At 36.5% G+C, this 13,187-nt stretch overlaps 1 protein-coding gene across 1 annotated transcript in view; it reads left to right on the forward strand.

Annotated features, from left to right (window-relative positions):
* The first annotated feature begins 950 nt into the window (after positions 1–950).
* The window catches only part of LOC110457422, a 42,976-nt gene continuing 30,739 nt past the window's right edge, over positions 951–13,187 (forward strand). The window contains exon 1 of the mRNA XM_021508700.1: positions 951–1,040. The gene's annotated coding sequence lies outside the window, so the exon portion shown is untranslated. The remainder of the gene's footprint in view (positions 1,041–13,187) is intronic.

The raw sequence follows: 13,187 nt of genomic DNA on the forward strand, positions 1-13,187 counted from the left end.
GAGTTGTAGGAGTTGGTAGATTAAACAACATTACATGCAGTTTACTTACATGTATGATTAAACTCAACGTATATAATTAATTTAGACTGATGTCAACTGATGTCTGTGGAACATGTAAGCTAACTGATGTCTGTGGAACATGTAAGCTAAAGAACTTTAAAGGATTTTTGTTTTACCTTGTTCTTTATCATGCCAAATTAATAGTCAAGTTTAATTCTGACATTTACTTGTCATATCTCGAAAACCATTCAACGGAAATAAGAGGAAAATATTGTGGGTATGAATGCCAACAATTCTCTTTGACGTTGTAAACCTTTGTCCGACAGTGTTTCAAATGCCTTCATAAAGATCGCATGAAAACATTATAAAATGCTTAAAATAAAGCTAGTTTACCAATTTTTACTTCTTGATTAGTACGATATAAATATTTGATAAACCTATATAATACGGTTTACTATGCACATTATGTGTGTGACATGTGTCAGAGTTTGGTATGTATGCAACTTCACACGTACTTGTGATTTGTATGAATCTACATTATATATTCTGCCAAACACAGTAAAACCTGTGATTTGCATCAAACTACAGGATATATGCTACCCGAAACAGTGTACGTGTGCCGGTAATTTTGTGTCAGAGTTAACGATACATGTTAACTGACACAATGTCATTACACATGTGCTTTCTGGCAGGCGTAATCAGTGTTAAGTATGCAAATATGATATCCTACACATTTACATGAGAATTATTACAGAGTTCTCCCCTTCTTTTGAGAAATGACGTCACAATATTACGTGTCGTTAAAGACGTGACCTTATTCAAATCACGGTTGTTGACAAGATCTTAAATAACTGCTATATTTGCAATCGGGTTCAAAACATTCCTAGTCACACTTTATTTTGCAAAAATATAGAAATTGCTTTTATAGTACATTGTTCATCAGTAGCACACCTTGGTAGGATCAGGTAATATTTATGTGACTTATTTGTCAGCTCTTCAGACTGTTCGACCGTCTCGCACACACCCTCTGGAGCTCAACTGTGAGTACTGCTTATTAAAAAACACCAAGTCAAAGACTTGCATGAAGTTCAGCACCAAACCTTTTAAAAATATTGTTCAATTTATTCCAGGTCACTTATGCATAAACTACATCTTCTTTCCAACATATTTAAATATAAAGACGTACTCTGTAAACAATATCGATGTTATTTTTGTATGGTAAACCATGCGTCATTTGTAGAAAGAAAATAGGTACTATTAAAAAGATAATGTAAAACGAAAAAACTACAGAATACCTTACTATTTTACTGAAGTAATGTGTTCATGGTCTTTTACGTAAGATTGAACTGCAAAAACAATCAAAACGTAAATAAAATGAATGTAATTTATCAATAGCTTCGCCAGGTCTTAACCTTCATTTTTATATAGTCTAATTATTGTAATGAGACGCCGTTGTATATGTCTGAGTGCCAACATTTTTTTTCCTGGTCGGCATTTTGTTTCGATACATATTACAGGCTTTTGTCCTAAACCATATCTGAGTTCATACAGGTGAATTCAACTACATTATTAACATGTTGGTACTCAAGCACATGTACATGTATACTGTTATACTTTTCTAGAAACATATCTCAAAACAGGAAGGGAAACTTAAAGTTTCGATTATATCGGCTCTTGGAATACAACAGTAACAATATGATTTAATGTCTTGTTTTAAGTCATTACTCTTCTTTAAAATTCTTTTTCATCACAGAATTCGTAGCATTTACTATGGTGCCTATTTTACATTTTTTATTGAATGTCTTTGCAATCTTCAGTGCTTAACTATCCAAGAGTCCCCTTTCATTCGAAAACATAAGTGAACTTTGTGGGGGTATCTTCATCGGCAAGGAAATACAGTGTCTCTGTCGTGTTTGATGCAAACTTCACTCCAAGTCTGACACTACCTTGTCGTTTAAGGGTTATATATTGCCCACACATGTCACCCGAGACTGAATTAAATGCATATCTGACATTTCCTTGAGCTGATATGTTTCTCGTTATCGTAACACCTTGATTTCGTTCTACACCTTGGCGACATCAATGAGGTTGACGATAGTAGTCACGTAATTCACTTCGATATCAATTTTCATCGGTTAACTAGGAACGCTTATTGGTTGACGTAAGGAGAAATATCCTCTGCCATATCGAGAAAGTGAAAATATTTACCATTGTTTCCGTTTACATCTGGGTTGTTTCACGAATGCAATAACTACCTTTGTGGGTAGGTTATAAAACGTGACAGATTTTATAATGTATCGTGTATGAAAAGTTTATTTGATACAGTTTCTGTTCAACCAATATGTGATTATTTACACTCAATATATCTTTATAATAAGATCTGATATGATTTACGATCAATTCGTTCCCCGATTTTTAACATCTTTTAAATCTTTTTATTTCTAGTTTGATATATTCATTTTTTTGATTGCCTATTTTAACGTGTTGTTTGGCGCTAAATGACTCGCATTGTCGATGGGCCGTGAAACAATACAATTCATTAAACCAATCATAGGAGTATACTGGATCCCATTGAACCTGTACGATTTCCGGTCACGTGGTACATTGATGGTGACCAACACGGTGATTCACCTACCGCCTAATAGGACTCGATATCTGCATTTTTAAAACTCTCGAACGGATGACCAATTCTAGGCTGATATTGTTCTTGGAAATAAAATAACACAATATCACAAGTTCAGAGTGGTTTAAGATCCAGAAGAGGTAAACGACAATTAGGTTATACTTGACACTTCTATGCGGGGCGCTTTTCAAATGGAGGATCATTTAGTCGCTATCTTTTTTGATCTGGAAGAGGTAATTTATCAAAATTTATTTCAAACTTCTTATCAGACAGGTTATTTCAAGTATGGAACGGAACATTTGCTAACAGGAACAGGAATTTCGGCAACATATTTTTGGCTGAAAACAAATAATATTGTCAAAACATCATCCACATCTGTTGAGGGTTCCCTTTATTTTGATGACTTTCTTATATGCTACTGCTCAAAACATATGGAAACCAAAGGAAGACAATTGCAGCAATGTTCAAAGAAACTTCTACTTTTTCTGCTGAAAATGGTTTTAAAATTGCAAGATTCAAAACGGTTTGCTTGTAGACTCGTCAATTACGTAAATTTTGTGACGATCAAAATCGCACCATTGTCTGATATGCTGATAAAAAAGAATTGCTTAGACTCTATATAATACCTATAAGATCCAAACTGAAGCAAGGAAATTGTATCTTATATTAATAATAATATACAGCATTTGATATATAATGTAGCGCCCTATCTAGCTAACATAAGCCACTCTAAATTTTGAAGTACATAGATATACTATAAATAAAATCATCAATACAATATTTGAGAAATTCGCGGGAGCTGTCTTATGAGGCGCTAGCTACTAGTCATATGCCACCTGGCTAATATCTCCCTATGTGTGTATGCCTGCGTGTGTCTGGATATGCAATGTGTTCTGTTTGTAGTGGGACCGTGCTTACAACGGTATCATGTATAGTGTCACCTCACCTGAATGCTATAGCACAGATATTGCAACACCAACCCTAGACCCATTTATACTCCACCTGGGTTGTTGGAGTTGTGTGGGCAGGAGAAAAACACTTTCTCTGAATATCCATGCGTACGACGAATTCGGGGATCGAACCCTGGCCGCCTGCGTGGAAGGCTGGAATGTAAACCACTCGGACAAACCGCCCATAATCTTATCTGAAATTATTCCCTACCGTCCATCATGGTCTAAAACTTGCACTTGGAGCTTTCAAAACCACAACAGTTGCAAGTCGCTTCGTGGACGTGGAAATAAATGTACCATTGTGTTATAGTCGTCGAGAGGAACTCATTTTGTGGTGCGTTATTCAGCTGAAATTCAATTTGTAACTTTGTTTTTCAAAAAATAAAAAATATATCAACTTCTGGTATTCGCTTTTGATCCCTCCTTGAAAACGCTGAAATTGATTTTGACACTTTCATTTGAAACAATTGATGTTCCTCCATGGCTTTTGGTTAAGTCTCAGGTTGAACTTTCACTCAATGCAATAGTAAAATCTGACACTGACTTATACGACTTTTATTCATCCTTTTTGATAATGAGGTTGAAATAAAGAACTTTTAATTTCATACCGATGGTTCGATTAGTGCAATATTAACATCAAAGCGGCTTCATTGCTACCTCCTGTTGATTTTAATTTACATTTTACAGATTTTAAACAACTTAATACGCATTTTGTAAGGTCAAAGTAACAACATATTTAGAATAAATGCATAGACAACAAATAAGACTCTGTATCACCTAAACTCGGTCATTGATATCCCAGCTATAGAAAATAACACCGAGACAAGGTTGTCCTTGCCCGTCTCCGGATGGGCCATTCAAACGTTACACGTTCTTGTTAATTTTTGGCGAGGGTCAGCCTCAACGCATAGGAAAAAATCGAAGAATGCGGCAAGGATAAAAGACAACTTTTTAGACTCACCAAAAACCTAATGGGACAGAAAGGTGAAATTATCCTACCAAGCTGTAATTCTGAAAAAGACTTAGCAAGCAAGTTCGGTGATTACTTTCTGAATAAAATCAGCTCAATCAAGAAAAATATTACCGAAGTGAACACCTCTGCTGACATAGACATCTCTGTCATGACTGCTGACATTGCATTTGATGGTGAACCATTGACAAACCTCTCACCAACAACCCAGGACGAGTTGCGCAACATTATCATGACCTCGCAGTCCTGTGAGCTTGATCCACTGCCTACAGACCTATTAAAGCAATGTCTTGAAGCTCTGCTTACTTTGATTACCGCAAGCATGAACAAATCATTGGTTGAGTCAAAGGTTCCATTATGTTTCAAGAAGGCACATGTCAGACCATTGTTTAAAATGCCTGGAATGGACAAGGAGGAGTTGAAAAACTACCGCCCAGTTTCAAATCTGCCTTTTCTGTCTGAGATCTTGGAGAAGGTTGTGTCCCGGCGTTTAGAGGTTCATCTCCATGCAAACAGTCTCCATGACAACATGCAATCGGCCTACCGCATGGGACACTCTACTGAGACGGCCCTCCTACGTGTACATAGTGATATAGCTTCTGCATTGGATAACAAGTGCAGAGCGGTGCTTGTCATGCTGGACTTGTCAGCTGCATTTGACGTCATCGACCATGGCATACTTTATAAACGTCTGGAATACTCTTATGGAGTGACTGATACCGCACTATGCTGGATACAGTCATACCTGAGTGAACGACGACAGTGTGTTGCCATCGGATCTGCCACCTAACATGACAAAGTACTAGATATCGGGGTTCCTCAAGGGTTGGTGTTAGGACCACGGAAACATTGTATGTACTCCAAACCGATTGGAGAGATTTGTCGTCGCCATAGCCTTCGCTATCATTGCTATTCCGATAACACACAAATTTACATGGTCATAAAACCACAGAACACTTGGAATACAGTCTCAGAAAGTCTGGAAGCTTGTCTGATAGAAATCAGTATCTGGATGAACGCAAACATGCTTAAACTTAATTAGGAAAAGACGGAACTAATCGTCTTTTTCCCAAAGTGTCAGCAAACAATGGCTCTCCAGCTCAAGGGTGGTGCCAGAACTATTGAGACTGTTCCAGCTGTTAAAAACCTAGGGGTATACTTTGACAGTTCTCTGAACATGGAGAAACAAGTGAACGCTATTGCCAAATCCTGTTACTACCAGATCAGGAACATCGGCTGTATTCGGCAGTTTCTAACTGCAGATGCATGCAAGATTTTGGTGCATTCACTTGTTACCTCTCGGTTGGATTATGGTAACGCCCTGCTCTGTGGTATATCTGACAAACTAACTAGTCGTCTGCAGAGGGTCCAGAACACTGCAGCACGGCTAGTTACTCGTACTCGAAAGAGAGAGCACATCACACCTGCGCTTTATTCGTTGCACTGGTTACCTGTACGATACAGGTCGCAGTACAAAATTCTGGTATACACATACAAGGCACTGAATGGAACAGCTCCTCAGTACCTACAGGAACGTGTTACCCTGTATCAGTCGTCAAGATCACTGCGGTCGGAGTCAGAATCTTTGTTGTGTGTCCCAAAATCTCGTACTGTGACCAACGGAAACAGATGCTTTGGTAGGGTTTCGGCTACGTTGTGGAATAGCTTACCATCTGCTATTAGGAAGTCTAATACCGTGGCCAAGCTCAAGAGGGACATAAAAACTCACCTCTTCACGTCTGCATGTTAGAATCTTTGCAAAGACGTCATGTAAATACCACCCTTTTATTTGTTCAATTATGTGCACATTGCTTGTTAAATGTATGAAAGTGATTGCAATCCTTTGTTGTTTGTTTTCACAATTATAACCATTACTATTATCCATATGTTGTAAAGCGCCTTAGAGTAATTTCACAAATTATATAGGGCGCTATATAAATGTTGTATATTATTATTATTTATTATTATTATTATAGAATATCACGAACCATTTACAGTACAACACTTATTATAAGATTGCATTGACCTTCGCTCAACACGATATTTTTTTAGTATATTACAACCAATCTCAAAACTATTTTCCAACAGTAAATGTCGCAACAATTCTACCCTACCTTACAATTGGTGATTTTTTCAAAAAGATACAAATAACCATAGCCACTTTTGCTTTTCTAGTTGACCTTTGGCTCTAAATACCTCTTCTGTGTTGGTGGGCCTTTAAGAATTCAATAACTATGTTAATTCACCATACAGTTTGGAAGGATTCAGATGTTTCTGATTGGATCTTGTCGAGTGTTGCAGTGATGTCTCTCATATCTGTTATTTTTTAAAGCCTGGTGACGCACCAAACAAATAAATAGTTTACATCCCTAAAAATTTGCATACATGTGTTCATTTGTAGAAAGGAACCAAGTCCTTTGATAATTAGGCTGTTCGTAAAGTTCAATGTCAAAACTACTTACTCTGTACTTCTCATACCCCGACTCTTTGCTGTACGCATATTTTTAGTGCCGACAGATACGAATGTATACATGTAATGATTGCCGTCTAACTCTGGAGTCAATAACCGCCGAGCAGTGTAAATGCGCGTATATGACACTATCTTTATCGTGAAACTGTAGTTTTTACTTCATCTGTATAACTCGTCGTGTACCCCTTGCATGTTTTGATCAGTCATCATAGTCGTACCTGTGTATTTAAGCGTCTAGAATTTTGCTTCAATATTCTGTAACATGTGTCCCTGCAGGTAGGACGTAATAATTGTACCTGCTGCCCCTATTGCATGATCGTAAAATGCGACTAAATTTGGGATCTTATCTTTTCTCTTTTTCCTGCTGGATGTCTTCGGCGGTATTTTTCAGTGAGGTAGCACTATAAAGTCGGCATCAGTTCCGCGCTATCACAAGGAGACAAACACGAACATATGGCAGCCTTCCAAAACACACACACGCATATATATACACTACACGCATGCATCTGGCACACATGGGAGACCGTCCTTAAATGACCATACCTGTTGATAGGACGTTGAACAATACTAAACCAAACCAAACCAAACTGTGACATGTAACGAAAAACAAGGGATTTTTCACATTTTTAGTCATATAGGTACGAAATTGGTATGTACTGATGTTTCGATGAAGCCATGAGTTTGGGCGAAACAGGTAGACCAGCAATATTTGAAGAAACTTACACAATTCGTGTTGCGGTTGTATTAATTATATAGCTTACCCCCTAGTCCTCAACTGCCCTAACTACTTTAAGGTATGGAAGTGAGGGTACTGGAACCACTTACACAGCACATACGAAAGACGACGTTGACTTTCCTACCTTAGAAGAGAGCACGAGAGTACAAAAGTGTCAACAAAACCGTGAAAGTACACGGGAATAAGATCTGGTGTCCCCGGAAGGTAAGCGTCTTCTACTTCAAAGACGACATCCGCCATAAAAATGAAGGCCTAATCCAAGTTATGCTACGTCCTCTAAGCGAAAACTGGGGAAGTGACCAGAAAATAAAACGGCACATTAATGAGCATTATGATAAAAATACGTGGCAACAATATAAAGCATATCCTCAAGAAGATCAAGATGGCTACCATACAACTTTCCGAGTCTTCATCAACCTGCACAGCTGGAAACGCTGTATTGTAAGTTGTGTTTAACAGCTACTGCATGTTCTCAGGAACCGACATCTATCACGAAAAACATGATGTTTTGGAGCAAGCTCTTCGATACCGAATCGCAACATATAAACGGAGAAAGTTTCACTTTCTATTAAGGGCCCAATTGGAAAATCAAATTCGTTATACTTGTCGTGCAAATTTGTATTTTGCCGTCCCAGTTGCCTATATTGTAAGGAATGGTCGGAGGAAACGGGCTAAAGAAGAAGATTCACGAGAGTATAGATAACCGATGTGGTAAAGACATGTCATGTTATTCATTGATAGTACATTTGAAGGAATTGGCAAGATATATAGTTGTTAGAAGAAGAAGAAGAAGAAGGCAAAGTTCGTTCTGATAAGAATGCCTGCAGTCTGCTATTTAACTAAACGAAAGAAGAAATAGTTTTGAAGAGAGGAGGCGCAAAATTGAACAAAAGATCTTCTAAATTCTACACTAAAATCTATACCACTCCTGCAAGTGGGGGATCGGGAAACATGTATCGTAGGAGGCGTCTAATATGGGAGCCCCTGCAGAATTGGGGACTGGTTCATCCGTTGTCAGTATAATGTAACCAATCGGAATGCTGAGCTGGGGGTGCCTTCGACATAGTATTTAAGTGAGATAGAACTTTTCGGTCGGCATCGGATCCATGCTATCACAAGGAGGCAAGCACTCCAACATACCCTGTCTCCTGCATTACAAGTTTGAGTTTCGTGGTCAAAAAGCAAGTCTGGTTATTTTCGTTCGCAGGAAATTTAACAGTATTTAAAGAAAATGATAATGATAAAAGATGTTTATAGACACAAGTATGTACTTAACGTGTAGATCGTGATTCTGATATAGATAACGGAGTCAAGAAAAGGTAGTTCATCTTGGACTTAAAGGTTTTTTTTAATTATAGACCTTATTATTTTAACCACCTCTGAAAGCGAAATTTAACACAGCATACTTCTCTTTTTTACTATTGTCTACCGAAGTCTTTTACAGATCCTACCAGGTTCTAAGAAATTCATTTTCAATAAGACAGTAGGAGTCTTTAGATTCTTGGAAATCCATATTCCTTTAAACAGTAGGCTTCCTTCGATTCTAAGGAAATCACTTTCTAAGGATCCTCCATACAAACCCCTTAAGCCCTCGTGTAAAGGTTGTACCGTATTAAGTACAGTTACATGTAAGGGATAACCGTAGTGACAGAGAAAAATAAAACATGTGCAGTTGTGTATAAAATGTTCATTTTATGAATGCTGACAAACATTAGCCTTTTTATTCTATATATCAGTCGGTCTTCAGACAATCGTATTTCATTGATACAAAAGTTGACCTGGATTAAAGTACATCCAGATGATCGCTCCAGTCTTTTACAAAACGTGACATCCACTTAAAATTGTGACTTTGCAAACATTACACTCTATCAGGTAATGTAGAAGTGTGACGTGACAGTGAATATACAAAAGATAAAGTCAGACAGTATTTGTTTCCATATTTTATAGTAAAACACATGCAGAACCTATTGTAAAATTAATTATCTTACAGCATCAGGGTCAAAACATAAAAAATCAAAAGCCAGTGAAATTCAAAAGTCATGCGACTTCATTTCATTTCAACAAATTTTATTCATGATGTTGTATGAATTTGATTGAACAACATGCTATGCATATATCAGTTCTCTCCTGCATGTTTTTGTATAAATCAGCATATACAAATATTATAATTTATAGTGAAATAAAAAATTGAAAAAAGACAACTTATATACAAAGTGCTAGTCGTATGGTAAAGGGGAGATAACTCTTACTGCTTATGAAAGGTCACAAGTCAAGCTGTGCTACTTCTTGACCTCACCAGAGTAATGAGTGAGTTTTAGACATTTTCCTTTACTAGATTCTCCTTTTATACATTGAATATTATATTTTGAATAAGCTAAAATACAAGTCCATGTTGATTTAAGGGGCGAGCATATCATATTTATACTGTGTTTATAGTAACTGCTTACTGATATTTATAACCATAAATATGTTTGCTGTTCATGTTTACAATATTAAGATTATTAGTACATTATAATATAATTTAAGTTGCTAGCATTATTTCTAATCTAATTTCAAGAGAGCTTTTGTTATTTAGATCTGTGTTATATATCAACCTAACTTAACACCCCATGTGTGGTTTGATGATGCTATGGTACTTTGTAATGATGTGAAAGGTTGTCGAGTTGCGCAGTGGATAACGCACTCCCATTTCACCAAGGCGACCATGGTTCGATTTCCCGATTGGACGTGAAAGGGGAGGGGGAAACGTGAGTTTTCTCCGACTACTCCCGTTTCCAGGACTCTTCCCAAATTAATACTTCTCGCGCGCTAAGGTCCGGATCGAAATGAGTGATTATTAAAAGCTGAAATATCTTGTTTCATAATCGCTGGAAAACACATCAAGTTTACATTCATTGTAATGAGGTGTTCATGCATTCTTTGTATTCTCTCATCACATCTTGTCCAGAGATGTTCGACATTGAACAACCTTGGTACAGTTGTTGTATTTGATGGCTTTGTGAGAGATTACAACAGACAATGGAACAATATGCAAGGTTTTAGATATGAAACGCTCTTAAATAAATGCAGCGTCAATTTGATATCACAGCGATTTAGGACGTGCAACACGCCTACAGATCATAATTATTTGCACTTTATTTATTTATAAACATTGTAGGGGTGAAAAAAACCCACATATTTCATATTTCTATGTCCCTGATACAAACAAACCCTGTCTCCCTATGTCCCTGATACAAACGTACCCTGTCTCCTGCATACACACACGCAAGCACTACACACATGGAGGCACGTCGTTAGATTACCATAGCTGTTAATGGGGCGTTAAACAAAATTAAAACAAAAACAAACTGTTTCCCTGAACCAGCAATCACAGCTTCCGGTTTTAACTTTAAGATGTCTTCAAACCCTAAAACACATAAAAGTCTATATATATCTTACATTATCATTCGCACCCTTAAACTATTTTAGGTATTTCGAAATCCCAACTTCATGTTACCTCCTCGCACCTGAGCGTAATAAAAACAAATATCTAACAAAATAAGATATTGCAATCTTATGCATAGTTAAGAAGCAGGTCTTTACGACTACACTAATCTGCCTTCGACGGACTCTGACGGCTGTCGGATAACACCCAGATTAAGCCGTACGAATGTACAATGAATTTGTATATGATACATTTCGAACAGCCGTTATGATATTTATATGTACTTCTTAAATGTGTAAAAGTTAGCATTTACATATTGATGTAGACGTTATATAGCATAGCAGGTTCCTAAATTAGGTGACATAATTGTACCAGAGGCCGCAATTTGGGGCTATTTCAGAAGAGAACATAAACTTTGATGTAACTAAAAACTTGGGGTATTATGCAAAAGTGAAAATTTCAACTTAAATTTATTTTCCAGTTTCTATAATAAACATCATATTGGTAAATGGGGGCTATAAATTTTAATGCAGATGTTTTTCAATGCGCATGCGTAGATGCCCTACCATAGAAAATTAATGCGTTGCTATGCAGAAATAGCCAAAATATGGTATTTTTGAACAGTTAGCATGCAGAAATGAAAGCATCCGCATATCACAAACAAATATTGCTTTCCACGAATGACCAGAAGTACACAAAACAATATTTAAGCATGTCAAATAGTCATTTGTTTGGTGAATAGGGAGGCTTTCTGATAATGAAGAGGGTTTGATTAACTTGCTTCAAAATGGCCAATTTTCAACGTAAATAGCGCACAAAAGACGATATTCACGCAGATCTCTATGGAAATGAGTGTTTATACCTTTCTTTGAAATGCCATATCTCCTAAACCAATCTTTGGATTAATTCGAAATTGCATATTTGCGTACGTCAGTTATTCCAGATTAAAATAAATAAAATAACTAATTCTAAATCCCTGTCCAGGCCAGAAAGGACCCTAACGCATCTAGTCCTTTTATACTTAGTGTGCAGTCATTCGAATGTGAGGTCAAACTATCATGACTGAGGGACTTATCGATGCTTCCTTTTAATATAAGTCCTACTGAATATGATTCCTTACCCTATAAGAATTTATTGTGATGGGTTGATGGTATTTATCACGTACCATTATGGACCTTAATTTGGTTTAACATCTTCATAATCATACGTGCATTTGGACGGATTCATCCGTGAAATAGAATACTTTCTTCATTTACGTTATTATAGGTTTGTGAGATGAACCGATACACTTCAAATGGTCCAGATGTATGGAGACCTTCACTATGAGTGATCATTATCGATCCTCCTTAAATCTTCCTTTCATATATTAATGTATTTGAGAAAGGCACCGGCAGTTACCAATCATATTTAAAACTCAAATGTAGTAAGTATTACAAATAAATTCTGTAAATATGAAATATTAGGAGGATAAACGTCAGAAAAGGAAGAAAGCAAATGATAAATATGATCATATCATTAGTTGACTGAAATACATCATAATTTTCATCAACAGTCCGTGAACACATTACAGGGGTGAACACAGAGGGGGATAACATTATAGTATATGCAATAACAAAAATTAAAGTCCATCGAAAAGTACGTATATGCAAAAAGAGACTGTAAAGTTAAGATATAAACAGCTTTATACTACATAATTTAATAAATATAAACAATATATTATGATCACATCAACATACAAAATAAAACATATCAAAAGTGTTACAAAATAAAAATTAACACAAAAAATCAATAAAGTCAATAAAAAATATACACATAAATAAAAAACAGTATCAAAGTAAAACATAAAGGTAATACATAAGTAAAACAATTATATATTCAAATTGATAGGAAATAAACACACGTGATAGGAAATAAACACACGTGATAGGAAATATTGAAGTGTTCTGCTATAAGAGTGAAATCTGAATTATACAGTAATGCAAGGCCATTCGTTGAGCGTTCGTCCCTGTGATGA

Source organism: Mizuhopecten yessoensis, unplaced genomic scaffold, assembly GCF_002113885.1.
Source record: "Mizuhopecten yessoensis strain PY_sf001 unplaced genomic scaffold, ASM211388v2 scaffold9133, whole genome shotgun sequence".
NCBI lineage: Eukaryota > Metazoa > Mollusca > Bivalvia > Pectinida > Pectinidae > Mizuhopecten > Mizuhopecten yessoensis.